General features: G+C 35.0%; 1 long non-coding RNA gene and 1 pseudogene across 1 annotated transcript; one reads left to right on the top strand and one right to left on the bottom strand.

Moving 5' to 3' along the window:
- Positions 1-843: 843 nt before the first annotated feature.
- Positions 844-1,434, top strand: LOC146915562 (uncharacterized). The gene is made up of 2 exons (XR_015013364.1): positions 844-1,053; positions 1,164-1,434. It is a non-coding gene; the product is annotated as an uncharacterized LOC146915562 (long non-coding RNA).
- A 2,007-nt stretch (positions 1,435-3,441) lies between these two features.
- On the bottom strand, positions 3,442-8,664 carry LOC146915561 (uncharacterized; annotated as a pseudogene).
- Positions 8,665-24,374: the final 15,710 nt, after the last annotated feature.

The following is a 24,374-nucleotide window of genomic DNA, read 5'->3' as shown; positions in this document are numbered from 1 at the left end:
GGAATAATTGAAGTAAGTATAGAATAATAGATTAAACTACATCGAATTCATTCACTGTATAGGATATATGTATAAAGACTTTGCCTTATAATATGCTAGTTTGATAAATTATAGTGGATAACATAGGACTAGAGGGCCAAAATGCTTGAATCCCATTTCAATGATTGGTAAATTTGTATAGTTTAGTTTCTGTGACTAGTCAATGAGTGCTGAGAATATACATATGCAAATTACCCTATAGAAGTGATAGAAGCAAGGGTATATAATAGCAAATTCAGAAAATCTAGAAATGTATGGAAATCAGTTATTGTGCATATACATATGATAGGTTTGTCTTATAATGTGCTTGTGATTTTTGTACTGGAAATTAATAATAGAATTAGTATCTGTTGTATGCATATGAAACCAAAAGATTTATATTAATAGGGCAGTTGAACATTCATCAAGCAATTATAGAAAATTAGTGAGTAGGAAAAACTACTATATCTGCAAACCTGCAAATTATTAATTGTGCAAGAGATTGTTTCATGACATGCTAGTAGTTAGAATACAAGGTATATCATGCCAAACTTTCAGTAGTCAATACGAACAGAAATTTATATGTATTAGTACTCCTATATTTCTAGAATTTAGTGACTTCTTATGAATTTTCTTATATAGATACTCTAAAAAACATTATAACAGGAGCTTACCTTTAATTGTATTAGGACTGTTAGAACTGAACTTGCTGTCATGATGTCATAGATTTATAGAAAATTAATAAGTAGAAAACTAATATATCTACGAACATGGGTGTTATAGAGTTTGTTGTGATACTACAACGTATGTGTTATGCAGAAGCAAGGGTGTTATATCAGCTAGGTAACCAACGTTAATCTGGCTGCTTTTATGACTTAGGAGTAGAGTCTTTAACATCAATGTGTTATAGAGTTTGATTTGTTTCTTGTTGGTGTAAAAGTTCTTTCCAATTTGACTAGCTGGATGCATGTCTTGAATATCTAAAAAATTGGGACAAAATGTAAGTGGATTCTTTTGTGACATGATGTGAGAATGGTGAGTTTTGAAACTACCGATATATTTGATTCTTGGGGATATTATATGATGTTTGGCATGATTGAAGTATCACTTAAGTAAAGTGGATTCTTTTGTTTGGTGTTTTGTAGGTGCTGAAGGGTGATGGGTCTAATTGGGGTTTTATGGTAGCTGTCCGGGTCTTCGTTGAAGTCAATTGGAGTTGTTTTGGCTTGCTTAACAGGTTTTAGACATCCATTTATGTGAGCTAGTAATTACATTAAGCCTTTATCTGTGTTATAAGTATTGAGTTATCAGTTATTATCTGCTCTTGTTGTCTCAATCAAACTTTTATTTCCAGTGCTCTTCTAAATCCATATAACTAGTCATTATGTAATTAATTAGTTGTGATGTACTGATAAATTTTGAACTTACGTAAGTCTTTTTTTTTTAAGGATTGAACTTACGTAAGTTGTTTACATACAAATAACTTCTATTATTATTATTATTAGTAGTTGCAACGTTTTGGATTGTTATTTTGTAGTTTTAAACTATTTTGTAGTATCACAACAACCGCTATGCTGAACATGTTTGTTATGTTATTGCAAGTGAAGTGAAACGTGACAAAAAATGTTTGATAGCACGGAACCAACAAATATAAATGTTTTTTTTTCTTTCAAGCTGGCTCTAGCGTCGGCCCAGCCAACTCTATAGAATTTAGTGTACTTTAGCTTCGGTTGGCCGACTCTACAGGAATTCCTTGACTTTTTCATTCTTGACTTTAGCGTCGCTTGGCCGGCTCTACAGGATTTAGTTGACCATTTCTTTGTTGACTTTAGCGTCGGTTCGATAGACTCTAAATGATTTGGTTGACTTCAAAGATGATGGAATTATTAGCCTCAGATGCAATTAGAGTCGGACTTATACTCGGCCTAATCGAGACAACATTAGCCTCGGATGCTAGAGAGCCGACTCTACCCAGTAGCTTCGACTTTTTTAGCCTGCCCTCGACCCCGACGCTAAATCACTGTTAGCATCCACTTTATCCCTTTTAGAGTGCATTTATGGCTGACGCTAAATCGATGTTTTCTTGTAGTGAACGGAATATATTTTACCTGCAAATACGATGCATCACCTTGCTCAACAGCAGGACCAGCAACAGCATCACAAACACCAGCCCCCATAGGTTTCTAAGACATCAGAGTCATCGCCAGCAGCATCGCCTTCTTCAAGTTAAGGCTCTGAACTCACCATTCAGATCCATCCCTGGTGGGCAGTCAAACACACGGCAAACAACAAAAGGAGCCTGCACAATTATTTATATATAAAAATAGTTAGTAGTTGCCAATACATTAATTAATCATTGATGTAACATCCCTGTATACACTGTATATGTCATTTTTAGTGTTTTGTTTTCTTTCAAAACTAATTAAAATTAAGTTTGCCCTAAATATATTTCATATGTTTATTTACATATAACTAGTTAATTTAACTCAATGACCATGTCCCTTGAGTTTGTTTGCTGGGTCAAAGAATTATCTATAATATTAAGTAACTTGGTGATTAACGTTTATTATATCTTAGCCATGTATTGCTTGTGATAATAATAGCAACAACCGCCACTCACATGTGTGCCATTCCTTCCTTATTTTCCTCTTCTACAATAACGGTCATTTGGCACATGTTTTGCACTTTTATCTGCACATGATCAACACATACTTATACCGATTTTTATCCCTCCTTACTAGTTCTTATAATCCTTAAATATAGGAATAATATAAACAAGAAAGTGTGTCAACGTGGGTGCATTTTTCAGAAACTACCTGTATAGTGATTTCCTTAATTTTAGAAGCAACTAGACCCCGACCCGTGCGATGCACGGGTATGTATGGGGTTTCATATATGAAAATCAAATTGATTAAATTATTAGTTGTCGACATACTTAAATGTATTATATATAACATTTTAATAAAGACTACACTGAGGTATTGCTACCTTTATATAGATTTTGGGAATGTAGCCTATTGAGGTATTGCTTACTTTTATAATATTATTGCTTGTAATCCATGTCAGATAAGTTGTTGTAATAGATTGAACTTGTAGTAGTGTAGACAGCCTCTACTGTTGGCTGGAATTTTCAGCTTCTGCAATTAAATTTTGAAGGTTAACTTATATATTTAATTTTTAACAATGTGAAGGGCATTACCTGATTGAACGAACTCAAATGTGGGCTAGCACAAAGAACGATACGCTTGAGTGTCATATATAAGCATGACATGGAAGGTATTATGAGTCGTGTACATTTTTAAATGTATTATTGAAAATATTTCAATAAAGACTACAATGATACTATTGAATAAAAGGAACAAAATTCATTTTGAATACCAAAAATCAGGATACATTAAATTTGAGAAAAGAGTCAATAACTTACTACCGAACATTCTGAAAGACTTCTTTGTAAACTACATTTGTTGTTTCATTTGTATCTTGACCTTCATCGTCAGTTATCAAAATCTTTAAGCCTTTCCTTGAAATAACCCTTGACATTGCAACATATAGTTGGCCATGTGAAAAAATTGATTGCGGAAGGTATACTCCAACATGCTTAAGTGACTGACCCTGACTCTTGTTGATAGTCATGGCAAATGAAACAACTAATGGAAATTGCCGACGTTGATACTGAAAAGGTATTTTTTATCAGAAGGAATGAGTGATAACCTTGGAATAAAAACTTTTTGACCAGCATTACTACCAGATATAATGTTGCCTTCAAGCACATATCTCCCCATTCTGGTAATTATCAAATGTGTACCATTGCACAATCCTAAAGATTGGTCAATATTCCTCAACAACATTACTAGGACTCCAACTTTCAACCTTAACTTGTGATTTGGAATTCCTGAAGCAACAATGGTGTTTAGAAATTCAGGAGTGTGCACATCATCTAGCATGTCAACATTTGAGTTGGCATTACATAGAGAATCACAACTCAAATAAATTTTTTCATCTCCAGGTATTAAATCCAACATATACGGATTGATGGCTTCAACAATTGCATTTATAGGTGCTAATATAGCCCTATCTTGAAAAAAAAGATGGATCATTGATGTTGTTCAATAGATTTGGATACGTGCTCTGAACAATAGCTGAAAGTGGGTCGCCAAAGCTCTTAATTAACAAATCTTGTGGTATCTGGAGCGTGATGTCCAAATCATGAGGTACCCCAATAGTTCCATCACCAATTCCCAATATCCACTCTGAGAAATTCTTTGTCTCTTCAATGTCAGAATCTGTGCTTCCAGTTAGAAGTCTCATGTTTGTAGTCAATGTAAGGACCTCACAATCATTCCAAAGATAAGAAGAATTTATAGTAGAACGAACAATTTCTGGTCTTGGTCCTTTAGGTACAACAGGAAGAATCTGACGAAAATCACCACCCAAAACAACTACTTTTCCACCAAATGGGATATCTTTGTTTTGCATTATATCCTTGAAAGTACGATCAACGGCTTCAAAGCAATGTTTGTGCATCATAGGCGCTTCATCCCATATGATTAGTTGTGCACGACGAATTAAATTAGCTGATGGATCTTTTGGAGCTATATCACACGTCGAGCATTCATCAACATTGATAGGAATGGCAAACCTTGAGTGTGCAGTTCTTCCACCAGGAATTAGTAATGCAGCTATTCCACTTGACGCTACAGTTAGAACCATCTCACCTGTAGACCTTAATGCTACAACCATTGCCCTCCAAATGTAAGTCTTGCCAGTTCCTCCATATCCATAAAGAAAAAATAACCCTGGTCTGTTGTCTGCAACCCTTGTCATGATTCGGTCATATATTCTCCTCTGTTCATCAGTCATCGTTGACATCAATTGACGATGCTCCTCAGCTAAAGACTTCTTATTATAGCTCAACTCATCATGAATCAATCGGTTGTCTATGTCAGGTAACAATTCGTTATCTGCCAGCGGCATTTCTGGATAATTTTCTAAATTGTCATTACTACTCTGCAACAAAATCTCAATTTCAACCAAAGCGTAGCTCTTCAATTGCTCGGGAGTTAAGACCAAATCTGCAAATTGAATAGAATTTATAATTAATTCAAAAATTGAAAATTAATCAATTTAATATGAGGCCAAAAATTACAAATTTAAAACTACCATGAAAACGCAGCACTTGTCTTTGTTTGTGTTGTATATCATCACTCAAATGCTCCCAAGTTTTATTCCAAACAATCTCTGGCCGACTCATTGATCTGACAGCAACAAAGCTACAAATAGTCTACGTAAAAAGCTCCCTGAACCCCATTGGCTTGCCTCCAGAAGTGCGTCTATAAACTCTTTGTCATCATCTAGCAACCCCAATGCAAAACAGGCATCCTTGAAATTTTGATATTTAATGTTATCAACTGTTTTGATATCATCATAAGATGTAGGACCCTTCACATAATTCAACAAAGTCCTTAAATAAAACCTTTGACCAGACCCAGGTGCTGCAAAATGAAGCCTTCCAATAGAATACCCTCTTTTACGTGGAGTCCATTGATGCTCTCTATCTTTCCATACAAATTTTGTTGGAAACTCAATGTATGTAAGATTTCTTGCCTCAGGGTATTTTTTATTAGCCTCCATCCATGCCAAAAATTTGGTGCAATCAATATACGGCTTCTCTACAACTTGCTCAATTGATGCATCATCAGGAAAAACCACATACTGTTCATCCTCAAGATGAAAATTCAGCCTTTCAACTGATGGCTCTCTATAATTGATATCAAACAAAAATATCCTCCAAGCAGCTTCACATGCTGATAGATATCTACAGTCATAGTACATCTTTATTTCATCCAAACGATCAACAGTGTTTCTATCTTTATGACCGGTATAAGATCCAACAGTAACACGATCATGCCCTTTGTTGACATATTTAAAAAGATATTTTATAGATCGTGACTGATTGCACCACTCCACATTGATATGAGCATTATACTTCAATAACAATTGTTTATGTATGGAACCACATATCTATTATCAACAAATGAGTCATTTTTTTTTAATGCACACACCATTGTCTCTCCTTCTATATACTGGATAACCTTCTGCATCAATAACTGTAGAATCAACGAACTTTTTTGGAAAGCGTTTGGTACACTTACCCTTGTGCATGCAAGGTGAATTTATATTTTGATTACCACAGGGACCATGTATCATAAGTGAAGATACAATTTTAAACAACTCAGGATCTCTATCTTTGTCTGGAAGCTCAGCCGATATAATTTTGTCGATATCATGAGGATGGAGCAATCTACGATTTGGTTGTAAGAAAACGAATATGTGAGCATGCGGTAGTCCACGCTTCTGAAATTCAATTGTATATATGACTGCAAAATAAATATAAACATATTATTAAGTTAAAAAAAATATATGTGTATGGATCATAATTACGACTCAGATGCATAATGAGTATGAATATCAGACACTTCGTTGGTTCAAAGCCATGTATGTATAATGAATATGAATTTATCTATAATGAGTATGGATCATAATTTTGGCTTTGGATTAGAGGTAGTGCCGAAAACTTTCTCCTAAAAAGGAAATTGCTAGCTTAGATTGAACTGTCATCAATGTTGGAACTCAATTCATGGCTGTTATGTCGATTGTAATCTATATTCATCCTAGGCCGAATAATTATCCCGGTTGGAGTGACAAAAAGGTAACTTCATTTTATTGTAATTTAAATTGTATGTATGCAGCATATGTGTCTCATTTCTATAAGTCATATGTATCCTTGCATTTTGAAGACAATAAGTTATTTATATAATGTATGCAAATGTCCCCGTTGATTGACTGTTAAAAAAAAAATATGGTAGGTGATACTGCAATATAGTTGGACATAATAAAAAAAATGAATCATAATATATTTAAATATTGAAAAGAAAAAATTAAAAGGGAAAAATAACGCATATGTTATATTAAGAAGACATGTATACCTGCTTTAACTTTGCCAAAAATATCACCTTTCTTGATATCCTTTATTAGGTGATCAAGTTTAATTTTGAACAACTGACTTACCAAGTTGGGTCGGTCTTTGGGTTTGAGGTGATATGGCTTCAAAAAATCAACAACTTCAGGCCATTTATGGTTACAGGTGAACGTGATAAATAAATCAGGATATCCAGCCCAAGCGCAAATGGTCATAGCATCTTGATAGTTTTGTATCATATATCTTACTCCACCAACAAAAGTTGATGGCAATATGATTCTCTTTCTTGCTGTTGCTGGATCTGTTTCTCCTATGAGAATGGACTCAGTTAAACCCTTGTACATGTCAGCTCTCAAGTCTTTCTGATGATCTCTCATGTATTTCAACTGCGAACACTCTATCGTACTAAACGAATCCACCATAAATTGATGAAGTAACCTTTTAGAAAACACTATTGTTGACTGGTCAGTAGCTCTTTGTTGAATTCTATAAGCAACCCACTCTAATTGTGTAGTAAACTTTCTTTTCCTTTTGGATGTCTTTGATCCTTCTTTGAACGGAATGTCTTTTCTATACCCATCTTCTCCTCTAGGAAATAAAAGTGGATACTGCAACGGCCAATAAGCTGGATGAAAGACTGAGATACGTTGCAAGAGTCTAGACCGAGTCTCAACAACGACATCTCTATCAAAGTCTGCAGCATCGAAATCACCTACAACTAAGGCTGCAACCTCTGATGCAGTCGGAAGGTTGTATCTTCTACCATCACGACCTCTCTTGCCTAATATTCTTAACTTAATTGCTGGAGCATCTTGTGTTGTTAATGTGTCCCTAATTGTAGTGTATGTTTTCACATAGGGATTGCCGCAGTTGTGAAGTGCTTCTCTTATATCCTTAACAATTGAAGATTTGAATGCCAAATCTTCACCTTCCATCCTGCCAAATATTATAAAAAGTAAAATATTATTGAAAATAAAGTATTTAAACAATTGTGGATGTAATATAATGAACTGCTAAATAAATATTTATATAAACGAAAATCTTTAGAAGAAAAAAAAAGGTAATAAAATCTAGTAAAATTACCCAACAGCAGACATTCTATTGGAAATTTCATTTTCAGTGTCATAGATGTATTGTTGAGCAAACTTTGGCTTCTTTGCTGGCAAAGCCAATAGGCTTCCAATTTGATGATAATTTTCTCCATTCATGACAAACGTCGGAGGGGCATTTCCATTATTTAACGATGTGTTAATATTTCCACCAATTGATGTGAAAGCAAACATGCTATTGAAATATCTAATATTGTCCAAAAAAGTTTTACTCCTTCTGTCATGTTTGTGATATAAGTCGTGCAAAGTTTGTGGGAGGCGAGGGTATGGAGCAATTTCAATATCGCCTTGACTGCAACACATTGAAAATTTTGGATTGGAGGGACGAAAATGCTTTCGTGATTGCTCTTCGTACCACATCATTGCACCACAATCTCCACATATCCAATTTGGTTGGCCAATATCAAAATATTCTGAATATCCATTTGCTTCAAAGAGAATATTATTAATTATCTATATAAGTCAATTTAAACATTGATGAAATTTTGAATAATGACAAAGTAGCAGTAATATATCTTAAATAAATAAAAAAGCATATACCTGAGTTAGAAGTATCATCTAATTCGTCATTAACGCCGTTTACATTAGCTACTTGAAAATGACTCCCTAAGAGTATATAAAATGAGGCAGTTTACATTAGTACTTTGACAGGTTTTTTCAAAAAAGAAAAGAGACTATATAAAGCAGTGATGAGTCATAGAATAGTCTATTTTATTGCATTATTTAGTATCGTTTTATTTAGATTTGGTTTTATTTTATTTTAATATTATTTCCTTTTTGAATCTTTTACTTCAAATTGCATTTTATTATATTTTAGGAACGAATATATGGTGGAAGGTGTATTGGAGCAAAAGAAAGAGGACTGGAGCAAATACAATACAAGAATACGAAGATACGAGACAAAAATATGTCTCTACCAAGTCAGAAGCTTGGCACGGCCCGTGCCAACATGTGGCACGGCCGTGCCACCCTCCAGGACCACTTTTGCTGCTTTTCTTCAAGCCCAAGTTACTCCGTTGCAGCTTTACTGTTTTGCCCTTATAGTAGCTTAGTTTCTAAGTCAATTGTAAAGCTATAAATAGAGTAGCACTCCATCATAAACATTCATCTTTTGTTCTTGGAATAAAAGTTCACTTTTATATTACTGTTCTTTTACTGCTTTCTCTCTTCTTCCCCTATGTCTACAATGAACGTTAGTGAGTAGACACTTCTTTGTCTTGGGATTGTTGGTAAGTCTAATGACATAATCCTAAACAAACCAAGCTTAAACCCTAATTTCTATGTAACCCTAATTTCTAATCTAGATTCACCGTCTTAACGTGGATTAACAATTATCAAACTGTGGAAGCGAAAGCGGAGGGTTTGATAATCGTTAATCCATCATCCCAAACATCAATTCATAAAGCGAGAGCGGAGCTTTGATGTTGGAACAAGTGAATCTAGACAATAATTGCAAAACAGTGAAATAGTCTTTGCAATTATTGAGACAAAGAGTAGTTTCAATCCTCTATGCATCTTCTAGTAATCATGTCAGTGAAATAGGCTTGGTTACTAGAAGTAAACTCTCATCGGACTTTCATCAGAAAGGTGAGGGGCTAAGGGAAACCGGTCTTTAGGAATTAAGGTGTAAACCATGAAATTAGATGTTTAAGTCTTGTCTAGTGAAGGGTTTGTTATTATGATAAACCAATAATCCCAAGGCTCTTTTATTATTATTGTTATTTATCTTCAGCAATTAACCCCCTATTTCATAAGGGTTCTTCTTTTCTAATCATTCTCTAAAAGCTAATTGAATTCACAACTCCCTAGCGGAACGATACTCTTCTTACTACTATTACTTCGATAGGCCGTGCACTTGCGGTTTGGCTCTATCAAGTTTTTGGCGCCGTTGCCGGGGAGTTGTTGTAATTTGATTAACTTTTTAATAGTGATTAGACTAAAAAAAAATCTTTTTCGTTGTTTTATTTTATTTTATTTTATTGTTTTTATATTTCTTTCAAAAAAAAAATCTTTACTTTATTCTGTTTTATTCTATTTTCGTTTTATATTTGTTTCATATATATATATTTATAAAAAAAAAATAAAAAAAAACATCTCTCTCTCTCTCTCTCTCTCTCTCTCTCTCTCTCTCTTTCTCTTTTTCTATTCTATCTCTAACTGTTTTGATTTCAGGCATGGCTCAAAACCTTTATCAATGGACCTTTTCTCCCCTTTCACCACCTTGTAAAGCTTATGAAATTTTTGGTCACACTGGTGTTGAATGTCAACTAGGTAGTGTTGTTAGAAGTCCCGAGCAGGTAAACTATGGGTTTAGGAATGATCAAATTTTTTCTCAAACCCCTCAAAATCTTTTTGGACAACAAACATCACCACCCGGTTTTGCAAACAACCAAAGAGTCTCTCAAAAATCCGACTTGAAACTTTTGATAGAAAATTTTGAATTAGATAACATTAGGCATAACCAAGAGTTTAAAGTCAAAGCTGGAATTTTGAATGACTCTCTCAATAGGCTTTCCGCAAAAGTGGATTCTCTTTCTACTCACAACAAAATGCTTGAGACTCAAATCCCCCAAGTAGCCCAACAAGTAACCTCTTACCCACAACCCTCCGGAGTCATCCCGAGTCAAACTGAAACCAACCCCAAAAGTCCAATAAATGCTATTACACCTAGGGATGGTAAGCAATTAGAAGACCCCGTTGTGGAAACCAAGAAAATTGAGGTTGAGGTAGAGAGTGAAAAGCCACAAAGTGAGAAAGTTGTAGTAGAAAGTGGAAAGCCTCACATATCACCACCATATGAGCCAAAAATTCATTTCCCACAAGGGTTTGATGAGTCCAAGTTAGATGAACAGTTTAGGAAATCTATTGCAATCAAATTGTCATCTAAACTTAAGGATCCCGAGAGTTTTTCCATACCATGTGACATAGGATCCAAGACTATAGAAAGAACAACATGTGATTTGGGGGAGAATATTAGTTTGATGCCATTGTCCCTTAGTGAGAGATTAGGTATTGGATCTACAAACGCCGAACACACGTCAAGAATATGATTCAATAGCCGGCGTTCATAAAATATAAAATCTAAACATGCGTAATTCAAGCAAATCCTAATAAATCAAACATGAAGACCCGCTCTGATACCACTTGTTGGAAATTTAGGTTTTCATAAAAACAGATTTATGAATCAAATAGCGGAAGCAAACAAAACATTGAACATGACTATGATTGGATCTACGACATGTTTGATTTATCAAGGATATTAAAAATTAGGGTATTAGGAAATACCTGGATAAAGTTTCATGGAATCCCTCTCAATCAACGATAAAGAAAGAGATGGTAGCCCTCTCAAGCAACGATGAAGAAAGAGATACGATGATATGAAACACACAACGAGGTTTAGCAGCGGCTGATTTGGTTCTTCCTCAAGTTGTCTTCAGATGGGGAGAAGAGAGAGTTTGCTGTGTACGGTATATTGGAGACCATAGCCTCTTTTATATTGGATGGCCATCAGGGTTTCCCATTATTCCGTTAATGGGTCATCCGGACATCCACTCATTGAGTCCATATCAACTAATTAAAAATTTAATTAATTACTCAATTAGAAATCTAATAGCCTTATTACTTAATTTGATCACTAATCAATTAAGGCTCACAATTGATAAATAGCTAATATAATTATTATTACGATATTTGCCCACATAATGATATTGAAATATTATTAAATAATAAAATATTCCAACAGGGGAGCCTTCATAAACCGTTTTTCATCCATTAGAAGACTCATGATTTATTTCCCTATTTTCTTCCTTCTTTTCATACGTGAAACCTCCTTGTTGCCTAAAGAAATAACCACTTCTTGATAACCTCCATCCTCTCAATACTCTCCCTGATCTTTCCCTCCCACGCTATTATTTTGTTTACACTTTCTCTCATTAGGTCTGCATAATCCTTCTTTAATGATTCCAAACAAAATCTGATTTTTCTCTCATTTAAGGAAAAGAATTACTTTCTTGTCTCTTCCTGTACTCTTGAATGTTATTCAATTACCATATATCTTTGGTCATCAAGGAATCATCAACAATAATTCCACTTTATTGCCTTAACACAATACCATGATGTGAATAGAAGAATGAACATTTCTCATATTTGGTACATGGACGTCCTCTCTTTCCTTTGACATATGAATACAATCCCTTCTTCTACACTCCAACATTATGATCATCATATTCACGCCACTATCTTTGTCCTACCCTCTTGTTCATCCATATTCATTCCATTTTTGTGTGAGAGCTAAGATTTTATATTTATTCTTCACTTGGCATTTCAATCAAAGCCCTATACTCATAAGCTATTTTCCTACGAAGGTTTTACTTTTATTCTGTGCGGGACTCAAACCAGCCTCTTTTCTATTCTCTTTATTCTTATTTTTTTTTTTGTTTTGTTCCTTATATCAGAACTTGTCCCCTTGAAGTTTTGAACCGTTCGGTGTGCGAGCAATTAGTGGGACTAACCTTTCCTATCAGGAACGGAAAAAGGGCGAGGTAAGGGTTTTTCCCCACACTTCTTACTAAGTGCTAGGACTGTGTTATTAAATAGTGGTAGCAATTCTTGTCTTTTAAACAGAAAAATAATTAAAATGTATTTTCATGGTAAAAGTTAATCCTTTCTAAAAGTGATTATTCTTAATTATGACTATTCTTAATTATGTTTTATATGAAAGTTGTGTATGATAATGTGGTGTGAATTAATATATTTATATTATTATGCTTTCTATGTTTTTGTGGTGTTGGAAAGGAAGTGTTACTTTTTTTTTTATGAATTAAAGAAAAGAGAAAGATGAATATGTGAGTTTGTGAAATGATTGACTGTTGGTTGTGTGTTTGATGATGCGTTAATATTTGGTTGTAATTGCCTTAGTGGCGGGTTAATATTACATATCTGTGTGGTGCCTTAGTGGCGGGTTATAATTATATTCTGTGTGGTGCCTTAATGGCGAGTTTTAGTCTGCATTTTCATGATCATGCATGGCATATGCATCTGTGTGGTGCCTTAGTGGCTGGAATTACAATTATATTCTGTGTGGATGCCTTAGTGGCGGGAATTGCAATTATATTCTATGTGGATGCCTTAGTGGCGGGAATTATATCCGGATCATATAGTTATAAGAGCATGCATCTTACACATAATTGCATTGAGTCTGTTGTATAGATGTGATTGATTATTGACTTAAAACTATTTTATTGCAAATAAGATGTGTGCGAACCTTACTTTGAAGCATATGACTTGAATGTATTTTTCTTAATTCTTTTTGATTGATAAGTTTTGATATTACCTATTTCATGACATTGTTTCTGGTGCTTTGAGTATGAACCAATTTGGATAAGGAAATTGACCGTTACACTAACATTTTAGGTATGAAAGAAGAGATGGTCTATGCTTTGAAGTTTTTGCTTGAAGTGCGTACGGGGGACAAATTGGGTTTTTTTATTGAATTGTAATTTTAGAAGTAATTTTGAAGGATATTAGTTTAAGAATTTTAATTAGATTATGTTAAGAATTTTGTATAGGTTTTGCTATAATATATATTATTGATGAAATAAATAAATAGTAGTGTTTTTCAGAAAAAGAAAATGATTTAGACGTAATGTCTTGGATCAAAATCCGGGGCGTTACAATTTATATATAAAAATAATTAGTAGTTACCAATACATTAATTAATCATTAATGAAATAACGAACAAAAGGGAAGTTTAGTTTTCCCAAATGCCATACGTGAGGCTTGTTAGCAAGAGTGTACTCGTACATAGTCCAGCTGGTTTTGACAGCGTCCATTGGTGAATTTCATATATAGAAAAAGAAGAGAGACTTCTTTCCTAGAATCACGTTATCAGTTCCAATAGCTAAGATGAAAAAAAATATTCAAAGAGTTCAGAAGCAAATGATAATCAGAACCAAAAACTAATTCAGAATCAAGTGATGAAACAGAACATATCAGAAGCATGAACAAAGAAAATTAGGCAAGCTTAAGGTGTGCAACTAAGGGTTTGGCTTGCTTTGGTTCTCCAAAATCTTCTTGAGTAACTTATTTGTTTCAGCAAGTTTCTTATCCATCTCTGACTTGATATCTTCTGTTGACTTGATGAGCTTTTCTTCTCTGATCCAACTTAGCATCAGTCTCAGCTTTGTACTCTGACAGCAGTACCTTCTGTTCAAGTAGCTCTCTTTCTAGCTCCTTATTCCTTTCTTCTAACACCTTATTCTTCTGAACTAGAGCCAGATCAGGTGCAGCTTTGCTCAAGTTGATCTTAGAAAGGAATGAGAGATCCAGATCCTTAGGGTGAATAAAGTTAGGGAGAAAATCTTTAGGTTCTCTTCCTCTTAAGCTCAGTGGATTCTTCACCCAGGTTCCAAGGACCTGTATATAATCAAGACTTTCTTCAATACCATTTAACCAGTCTTCCAGCTTCTGCTTAGCTTGTTCTTGATCTTCTATACAAGAGTCATGCAGTGCTGATATAACATTAAGTACTCTTTCTTTAAGTCTCCTCCGTTGCTTCTGATAACTGACCTTGTGACCCAAGTCACTTCTCCCTTTTATGAGCTTGATTAACTCATCAACAATATCTTCTCACACAGCTTGTAATACATGTGAATCTAGGAATCTGGTGGGTGGTGAAGGTTTTCTAGACGATTTTGGTGAAACTGTAGGTACTATGGCTAGATTTGATGATGATTGGCCATTTGTAGTTTCAAGGTTGCTGGTTGAAGGTTGATCAGGGATAATATCTATAACCATGTCAGAGGATTGAGGCTCATCTTGATCATCCTCAGAATCAATATCCATATCTGTGGTTATAGAAACACCATCAAAGCGGGTTATCTTGACAACATGTACAGGTAAAGGAATGGTGGATGATTGGGTTAGCTCAGGAGCAAGTTGTTCAGGAACAGTGTGTTCAGAAACAGCAGGCTCAGGTACTGAAACATGCTCAGATGCAGAAACATGTTTAGGACTAGCTATTGGGTCAGTGATAATTTATGGGTCAAATTGTTGATTTGGTGGTTGATGATGATGGGGGCTTTCTGAAGCAATTTCCATAGAAGCCACTTTAGAGGCTTTTTGTAAGTTAGACTCACTATCAACAATGTCAGGTAAAATCATGTTGAGAGGTGGAATATTTTGAGGTTGATCAGGATGGTTAGGGGGTAGTCTACTGCTTCTGAGTTCAAGTAACTCACCTACTTTTCTATGGATAGTTGGAAACATTGGTTCAAAGGGAATTTACTGAGAGGGCATTTTGTAAGTTTTGGTTGATGTTGGATGGATTTTTAATAGATTTGGATAATGTTTACCTAAGGGTTTATCATCATCAGAATCAGAGGATGATGATAAGGTGGATGAAGAGGAATCAGATATCTCATGTATTACAGGTTCTGTGTGAGTAGAGACATTACCTGTCATAGAAGTTTCTGAACTATCTGCTGTTTTCTTCTGAACATCTTCAGCAATATCAGAAGCCATCAGTAGTTTTGAAGCTTCTGAAGTTACAATCTCTTGTAGTTCAGCAGTGATTTCCAAAGCTTTTTCAGCTACTTCACCAACTCCCGATGCAGCAGCAGCAGTAACTTCTTCTGCTTTCTTCCTCTTTAATTCCTTTGTAACCAAGTTTGTAGAAGCTTCAACATCTTCTACTTCCTCAATAACATAAGGAGATTCCTTGATCTTCCTTATTGTTGGCTTCCTCTTCTTCTTAGGTATTGTAGGTTGATCCGGAGCAGTTGAGGAAGCAGCAACTTTTCCACTTCTAGTTTTCCTGTTCAGGACCACATTTGTGTCCAGGTCCTCAACTTCTTCCTCAATTGATGACATTCCAGAACCACCAATCTTAAGCTTATTAGAAGCAACTTTTTCTTTCTTTGCCTTCTTTGCAGGTTGTTCAGCTTCCAGATATTCTTCTTCTGTCATGCCCTTCCTCTTTGATTTTCTTCCTTTAGCAACTGGCAGAGTACCACCATACATCTCTTCAGGTACATCCTCTAGCCTGATGACCTTATTATATGTCTCATAATAATCCTTGATGAAGTTAATCTGAACATCAATAGGATCCTTCTTGCATATGGGTGGAAAGTCCTTCATGAGATCAGACTTAGCTCTGGATTCACTCAAGTCAGTATTGAGCTTGGTGACAGGGCTGATCAGCTTCATATGCTTGAGTGTATGAGCATTAATGAACTTCCCAGTCTTAGTGTCAAGCAGCTCGTCTGAGAAGGCTTCAACACTACTGAGTAAATCCAAAATCCCTCCTTGATGAAGGATTTCTGATATAAGCCTCCCATAAGGCACCCAGCTTCTTTTCTCTGTTTGACTCTTCCTCAGCTTGCCAACCATATACCTGAAAAGGTACTTAGGCACATTCACCTTTTCCTTCTTGATAAAGTGATGAAGGAAGACTTTCTGCCCCAGTGAAGGTTGATCATTACCTCCACCTTTTGGAAGCAGATTTTCATTCTGAATCTTCAGAAGCATTTTCTTTTCTATGCTCAGGTCAGCATACTTTCCTGGCACCTCGGAGTTGAACATAGAAATGTTTACCTCTTTGTTCCAGGGGCTGTTCCTAGCATCTGGAATATCCACTCCTGAATATTTACCAGAAGCATCTCATCCGAGTACAGATGTTATTTGCCATTCAGCAATAAAGACTGAAATTTCACAGACGCTTGACCTAATTTCCATACCCTTGTAAGGTTCCAAACCCATCACTTCTCTTGTCTTCCCAGCCAGAGAGGGATTAATCAATACCAACTGCTTCTCTTCAGCTTCTGCAGCAGCTTTATCATACACTGATGCTCTTACCCAGAAATGCCTTACCAAGGCTTCGTATATTGGTCCATTCAACATTTTGAAGTATGGCATAAGCCCTTGTTTTTCATAGTAGCTTCTGATCCAACATCCATGGAAAGCTAGAGATTCAAAATCAACAGGATTTTCTATTTGAACTTTTAACTACCATTCTTCTAGTTCCATGGTTCTTCCTCTGATTTCGTAGGCAGGGGCCTCTTGTGAAGTAGATTCTGGAATGTCCTGATGTGAGCTTGATGATGCCATTGATAAAGATGATGATTTAGGGTTCTAGGGTTGAGAGAAATTGCGCTTACTTTGCAAGTGAACCGGTTGAAAGAAATATGTTTGTTGTGAAGTGAGTAGTGTGTGAATTGAATAAGTGTTTTGAGTAAAAACGTTTGCAATTCAAAAGAGACAAACAAACATAGCATTAATGACATTTGGGGGGGCGCGTGATTGAACTTTCAAAGCATAAACGCATCATTGCCCTTTTAAGTTATACACAAATACTGATAAGCCAAGTCAGAAGTTCTCAGAGTAACTGCGAAGTTAGTGGCCCAGTGCTACCAAAAAGTAACTTCCAGCGTTTCCACTAACTCTACTATTCAGAAGCACAAAATCCAGCTTCTGAACTTCAGATGCTGACGTCATCATCAGAAGCAAGCAAGCAAGCTTTTAATCAGACACAAAGTGCATGTTCAAATTTTTCTTTATAAAATCAAATCTTTCAACAATTAAAGGCTTAGTAAATATATCAGCCCATTGATTCTCAGTATCAATGAATTGTATATCTAAAATTCCTTTTTGAACATAGTCTCTGATAAAATGGTGTTTGATTTCAATATGCTTAGCTATTGAATGCAAAATTGGATTTTTAGGCAAACAAATAGCAGCAGTATTATCACAATTGTCATACCCCAATTTTTGACCTAACGTCCCACTGACATATGTCTTTTGACTAGGAATATTCCTTGTTTTTTTCCAGACCTCCTCTCATTTTTTTTTAATTTTTATTATTATTTATTAGTCTTTTTTTTTAATTACCATCTTTTAATTTTTCTTTTAATTTTAATTTCTATTTTTTAATTTCAATTTTAATTTTAAATTTTATTTAGATTAATTTAGTCATTTAGTCTTATTTATTTTGTTACTTCCTATTTTAGTTTTTTTTTACGTGTTGTCCAAAGTGTTCAAAAGCAAAAGTGTCAAATAGGTCCAAAATAATAACATGTCCATGTCCAAGAAATTTGCTCTTCTCCACGCCTCATTACAGGCACAATCTCAGGGTCAGCTCTTTTTCATCCCATTTTTCATCAGGAACGCGTTTCATCATCAATACCTCTTCTCACTTTTTTTTATTTATTAGTTTTTTTTTAAACTTTTAGTTTTTTTTATCTATCATTTTTATTCAGTCTTGATTTTTATATTTTTTATTTTCCATTTTCCATTTTTATTTTTATTTTTTTCGTTTAATTAATTCTTTAGGTTTTTATTAACTTTTTTAATGAGTCCAAAAATTGTCAAAAAATATAGTGTCAAGGTCCAATTTTTTTTTCTTTCTCAAGTGTGCCACCAATCATGCCATTTTTACATGTCAACTCTCCCATTTGAAAAATCATTCAAATCACATTCCAAAACCATCAATCTCATTCAAATCCCCATCAAAGTGCATTAAACCAATTTTCCATTTTTTATCAACCTTAGAACCTATAAATAGAGCTCTCATCCTTCACAATTTCACACACCAAAAGTTCTCTTGAGTTGTCAAAGAACTTTTCTCTCTTCTCCCTCATTTAGCTTGTGTTGACGAGCTATTCTTTTCTTCTCCCTCTTTTTTTCTGTCCCTTCGGTAATTTTTGTCCCTTCGGTTGTCCCTTTCTTTTATTTTCTTGCATTTTATTTCTTTTTAGCATTTTATTTTATTTCTATTTAGCATTTTAATTATTGTCATTTATTTTCCAGCAATTAGAATGTATTTAGGTCCAATGTAAATATAAATGAGAAAAGTGTGTGTGTGTGTGTGTGTGTGTGTGTGTCTTTTATTTCTTTACCGCTGTATATATATCCAAAAAATGCAAAAAAAATAGATTAGGTTAGGGGATTTTGTGGTGATCCAACGTCACTACAAAATTCTCACGCTTTTATTTTTATTGCTACGTTAGTTTATTTTATGTTCTATTCAATATTCAAAAACAACAAAAACATCCAAATAAAAAAAAACACAAAAATATTTTCACAATAAACCTTGATTTTCAATCAAGTGATCGTTCTTTTTATTTTCTTTCTTAATCAAATATCAAATCAATTTTAATCATACTTTGAGTCTTTTTTTCTTTCAATATAAAAAATACAAACAAATTCTCATTTGCCACTTGGCTTTTTATTTTAAAACTTTTTTTCAAAACTAATAAAAAACACAAAACAAATCAAACGTCAATTATTAACCCCGAACTACGTGATTTTGATCCTTCACGGGTACGTAGGCAAAGGACACTCGTCCTCTGAAATCAATAAAATGTAGATAATTAGGTCTTCCTTTTTTAATCATTTCAAAATTCCATTTAAAAAAAAAAAGCAAGCAAGTTTATAGCACAAAAAGTTAAATAAAACCAAGAGGTTCCCGTAGAGTACTACGGACATAAAGGGTGCTAATACCTTCCCTTTATGTAACCAACCCCCAAACCCTAAATCTTTTCAATATAGGGTATTTTTGAACTTTCTTTCCCCTTTCCTTAAAAAATTAAAATGTTCAGTCGTGAAATAAAAAGTGAGTCAAACGCTAATCAAATAGCTTTGATCTCCAAAAAATGACGCGACAACAATAAATGGGAATACTATTAGCAATGATCTGATAGTATTCCAACTGATGTTTCATCCAAAGTAGTTATGCACAACAACTTGCAGTTGAAATGTATTCTGCTTCTGCTGTAGACATAACAATAGTTGTTTGTCTTTTGCTAGCCCAGGATATCAGATTATCACCAGAAATTGACAATTGCCACTGGTTGACTTTCTTTCAATCCTATCACCAGCATAATCAGCATCACAGAATCCAACCAACTTATAATCTAAGGATTTCCTATAAAGGAGTCCATGATTAGTTGTTCCTTTCAGATACCTGAAGATTCTCTTGACAACAGTCAAATGAGATTCTCTAGGATCTGATTGGAATCTTGCACACAAGCATACACTGAATAAAATATCTAGCCTAGATGCAGTGAGGTATAATAGGGAACCAATCATACCTCTGTACAGCTTCTGATATACTTTTGTTCCTTCATCTTCTTTGCTTAAGGTGCATGTATGATGCATTGGAGTGTTCATCACTTTACAATCTTCAAGCTTGAACTTCTTCAGAAGCTCCTTTGTGTACTTTGTTTGATGAACATAAACTCCATCTTTTCATTGATTAATTTGAATGACATGGAAGAACTTCAGCTCTCCCATCATGCTCATTTCAAATTCATCCTGCATTAACTTAGAAAATTCCTAGCAAAGAAATGCATTAGTAGAACCAAATATTATATCATCAACATATATTTGCACAACAAGAATATCTTTCCCAAGGGTCCCTCTGAAGAGTGTTGTGTCAACCTTACCTCTTTTAAAATCATTTTTGATTAAGAAATTACTTAGTTTATCATACCATGCTCTGGGAGCTTGTTTCAAGCCATATAGTGATTTCTTCAGTTTAAAAACATGATCAGGATATTTAAGATCCTCAAAACCAGGAGGTTTTTGACATACACTTCTTCTTCTATGACACCATTAAGAAATGCACTCTTGACATCCATTTGATATAATATTATGCCATGATTAACTGCATAGGAAAGAAGTAACCTGATTGCTTCCAATCTTGCAACTGGAGCAAATGTTTCAGTATAATCAATGCCTTCTTGTTGACTATAACCTTGTGCAACAAGTCTTGCTTTGTTTCTTGTTACTTCTCCTTGCTCATTCAGCTTGTTTCTGAATACCCATTTTGTTCCAATAATGTTCTTATGCTGAGGTTTAGGTACCAGATCCCACACATCATTTCTTTGAAATTGATTCAACTCTTCTTGCATAGCTAAGATCCATCCATCATCTGAAAGTGCTTCATCAACTGTTGTAGGTTCAATCATTGATATCAGTCCAATCATTGAATCTTCTTGTCTGAAGTATGATCTTGTTCTTCTCGAACTATCTTTGTTTCCAATGATTCGCTCCTCAGGATGTGAAGACTTGTGCTTGAATGTGTTTCTGGGAGGATCTGATTGATGTGAGCCATCTTGTGCTTCATCATAAGCAGCTTCATCTTGAGCTTCTGATGTGGGTTCAACTTCTGGACTATCTTCAGATTCAGCTATCTGATCAGGTTCTGGAGTATCTTCAGGAACCTGTATCTCTGCAAAACTTTCATCTTGCTTTGGAGCTTTATCTCCAATCTCTTTGTCATCAAATTTAACGTGCATAGATTCTTCAACACAGAGTGTCTCTAAATTATACACTCTGTATGCCTTTGACCTTTCAGAGTAACCTAAGAAGATTCCTCTTTGGGCTTTGGCATCAAATTTCTTTAGGTAGAGCTTGTTATTCAGAATGTAACATGTACATCCAAATTGATGAAAGTAAGAGATATTGTGTTTTCTTCCTTTAAAGAGTTCATATGTTGTTTTCTCCAAGATAGGTCTGATATAGATCCTATTCTGGACATAACATGTTGTATTCACGGCTTCTGCCCAAAAATGCTTTGCTAAATTGTTTTCATGGATCATGGTTCTGGACATTTCTTGTTAAGTTCTATTCTTTCTTTCTACAACCCCATTTTGTTGTGGAGTTCTAGGAGAAGAGAATTCATGGAAAATTCCATGTTTTTCACAAAAAGCTTCAAATGGCTCATTTTCAAATTCTCCACCATGATCACTTCTGATTTTCAAAATCTTTGATTCTTTTTCAGATTGAATTTGTATGCAGAAGTTACTGAATACATCATATGCATAATCTTTACTTCTCAGGAATTTCACCCAAGTCCATCTGCTATAATCATCAACAATGACTAATCCATATTTACTTCCATATAAGGATGCAGTACTGACTGGTCCAAATAAATCAATATGGAGTAGTTCTAAGGGTCTGGAGGTTGAAATAATGTCTTTTGTTTTAAAAGATGATTTCACAATCTTCCCTTTCTAGCATGCACCACAAAGTGCATCTGAATGATAGTCAATGTCTGGAAGGCCTTTGACAAGTTATAACTTACTAAGCTTAGAGATTAATCTCCAGTTAACATGTCCCAACCTTCTATGCCACATCCATTTCTTATCATTCACTGACAGAAGACAAATTACCCTCTGGTCAACCAGTTCAGAGAAGTTGATTTTATAGACATTTTCCACTCTCTTTCCCTTGAACACAATGGATTTGTCTTCCTTGTTGATTACAGTAAAGTTGGCTTTTTCAAATAACACATCATAACCATTGTCACAAAATTGACTAATGCTCAATAGGTTATGTTCAAGACCTTCTACCAACCATATGTTATTAATTGAGGTAGAGGAATTACCAATTGTTTCAGTATAAAAAACACAAAACAAATCAAACGTCAATTTTTAACCCCGAACTACGTGATTTTGATCCTTCACGGGTATGTAGGCAAAGGACACTCGTCCTCTCAAATCAATAAAATGTAGATAATTAGGTCTTCCTTTTTTAATCATTTCAAAATTCCATTTTAAAAAAAAGCAAGCAAGTTTATAGCACAAAAAGTTAAATAAAACCAAGAGGTTCCCGTAGAGTACTACAGACATAAAGGGTGCTAATACCTTCCCTTTATGTAACCAACCCCCGAACCCTAAATCTTTTCAATATAGGGTATTTTTGAACTTTCTTTCCCCTTTCCTTAAAAAATTAAAATGTTCAGTCGTGAAATAAAAAGTGAGTCAAAAAAATTTTTGTGCTTTAAACTTGCTTAATAAATTCAAAAAAATGTAAAAACAAAAAATAAAAGATGGAAATTCGTGTATATATGTGTTCTTCCTTCTTCTTTCTCCTTTCTTAAACGTGAGTGGTGAGATAAGTCCTACACCTGGACTTGAGGGAAACATAAGATAGGATGGTGGTATAATCAAAGTCCCATACCGAGAGTAAGTTTCCGGATATGGTACATGTGATAACCCCGCTCAATGGAGGTCTCTTGGAGGTAATTTATGTCGACATGAGTAGTCGTGATTGGCATTGTTATTTTCGAGTGACCGTCGAAGTTGAGGACCTTTAGTTACCTTTAACCCATCTTGGCCTTTTAGGGTGTAGTGCAATGGCTAATCAAGAGTAGTATTGAATTGGTTGATACGCGATACTACACTCAAACAAGACTTTCCTACGAATGTTGTTGGACCGGGAGTAGTCCTGTAATCCGATAATATTCGGAAGTGGTTGTAGACTTTGAGAACTTGGTAGAACCCTTGTTACATGTGCAAATGGAAACCATAGTCCCTACCAAATGGTGTTGTTACCCTTGGCTCCAACATTATGGACTTAAACCTCACCATGTTTTCACCGTTCTTGTTGCATAATCATGCATACATGCATACATTCATAAACTTTTTCTCATTAAATACCAAAGGACTTCGATAAGTTTTTATAAACATAAGAGGTATGAACCTTGTAAAAGGAACACCGATAAATACATTTTAAAAAGTCTTATCCAGACCTTAGCTTTTGTTGGGGTCTCTTTCCTTGACTTTGCTTTTGCTCTTAAGGAAACTGTTTGTAACACTTCAAATTATCAATTGAAACAATGTTCCTTATAATGTCTACAATTACTTTGACAAGTCCTTCAAATAAAAAAATGTCTATTTTTGCATAAGCATCATGCATCATTTGCATTTCATAGTCTCCATTTCGAGTCTCACAAATTCGTCTTTTCCAACAAAGGTCAATCCGTCTCAGAGTGGTCCGACTATCCTCCTCCAAAGACAACTCGCACCTACAACACTCGTGCAAATAGAATGTATCAGTTTGAATAAGAAATCCACGAGCATTCTTGAAGAGGTAAAAAACACTCTAGGCCGAGTTAGAGAGATTGAGTACCCTGGTAGCTTCACTGGTAGCTTCGCAGAATCAGTCGCAGTTCCAGCAAAGGCCTAAACGCCAACATCAACAACAGCCTCGACAACGGGCTCCAAGGATGTAGTTTGACCCAATTCCAATGACATATGCAGATATGCTTCCCATATTGCTCATGAAGAACCTTTTCCAAACTAGAGCGCCTCCTTGGGTGCCTAGCAAGTTTTCGGTTTGGTATCGATATGATTTTTGATGTGCCTTCCATCAAGGAGCACCCGGCCATGACATCGGGAACTATTTATCTTTGAAGATTGAAGTCCAGAGATGATTGAAGCCAATATCTTGCTTTTCGAAGGTTGAATTCAGATGCGTAAGTTAAT

This window comes from Medicago sativa, chromosome 6 (genome assembly GCF_051527215.1).
Source record: "Medicago sativa cultivar Bolivia chromosome 6, Bolivia_mono, whole genome shotgun sequence".
NCBI lineage: Eukaryota > Viridiplantae > Streptophyta > Magnoliopsida > Fabales > Fabaceae > Medicago > Medicago sativa.
This window is presented reverse-complemented; position numbering and strand designations above follow the sequence as displayed.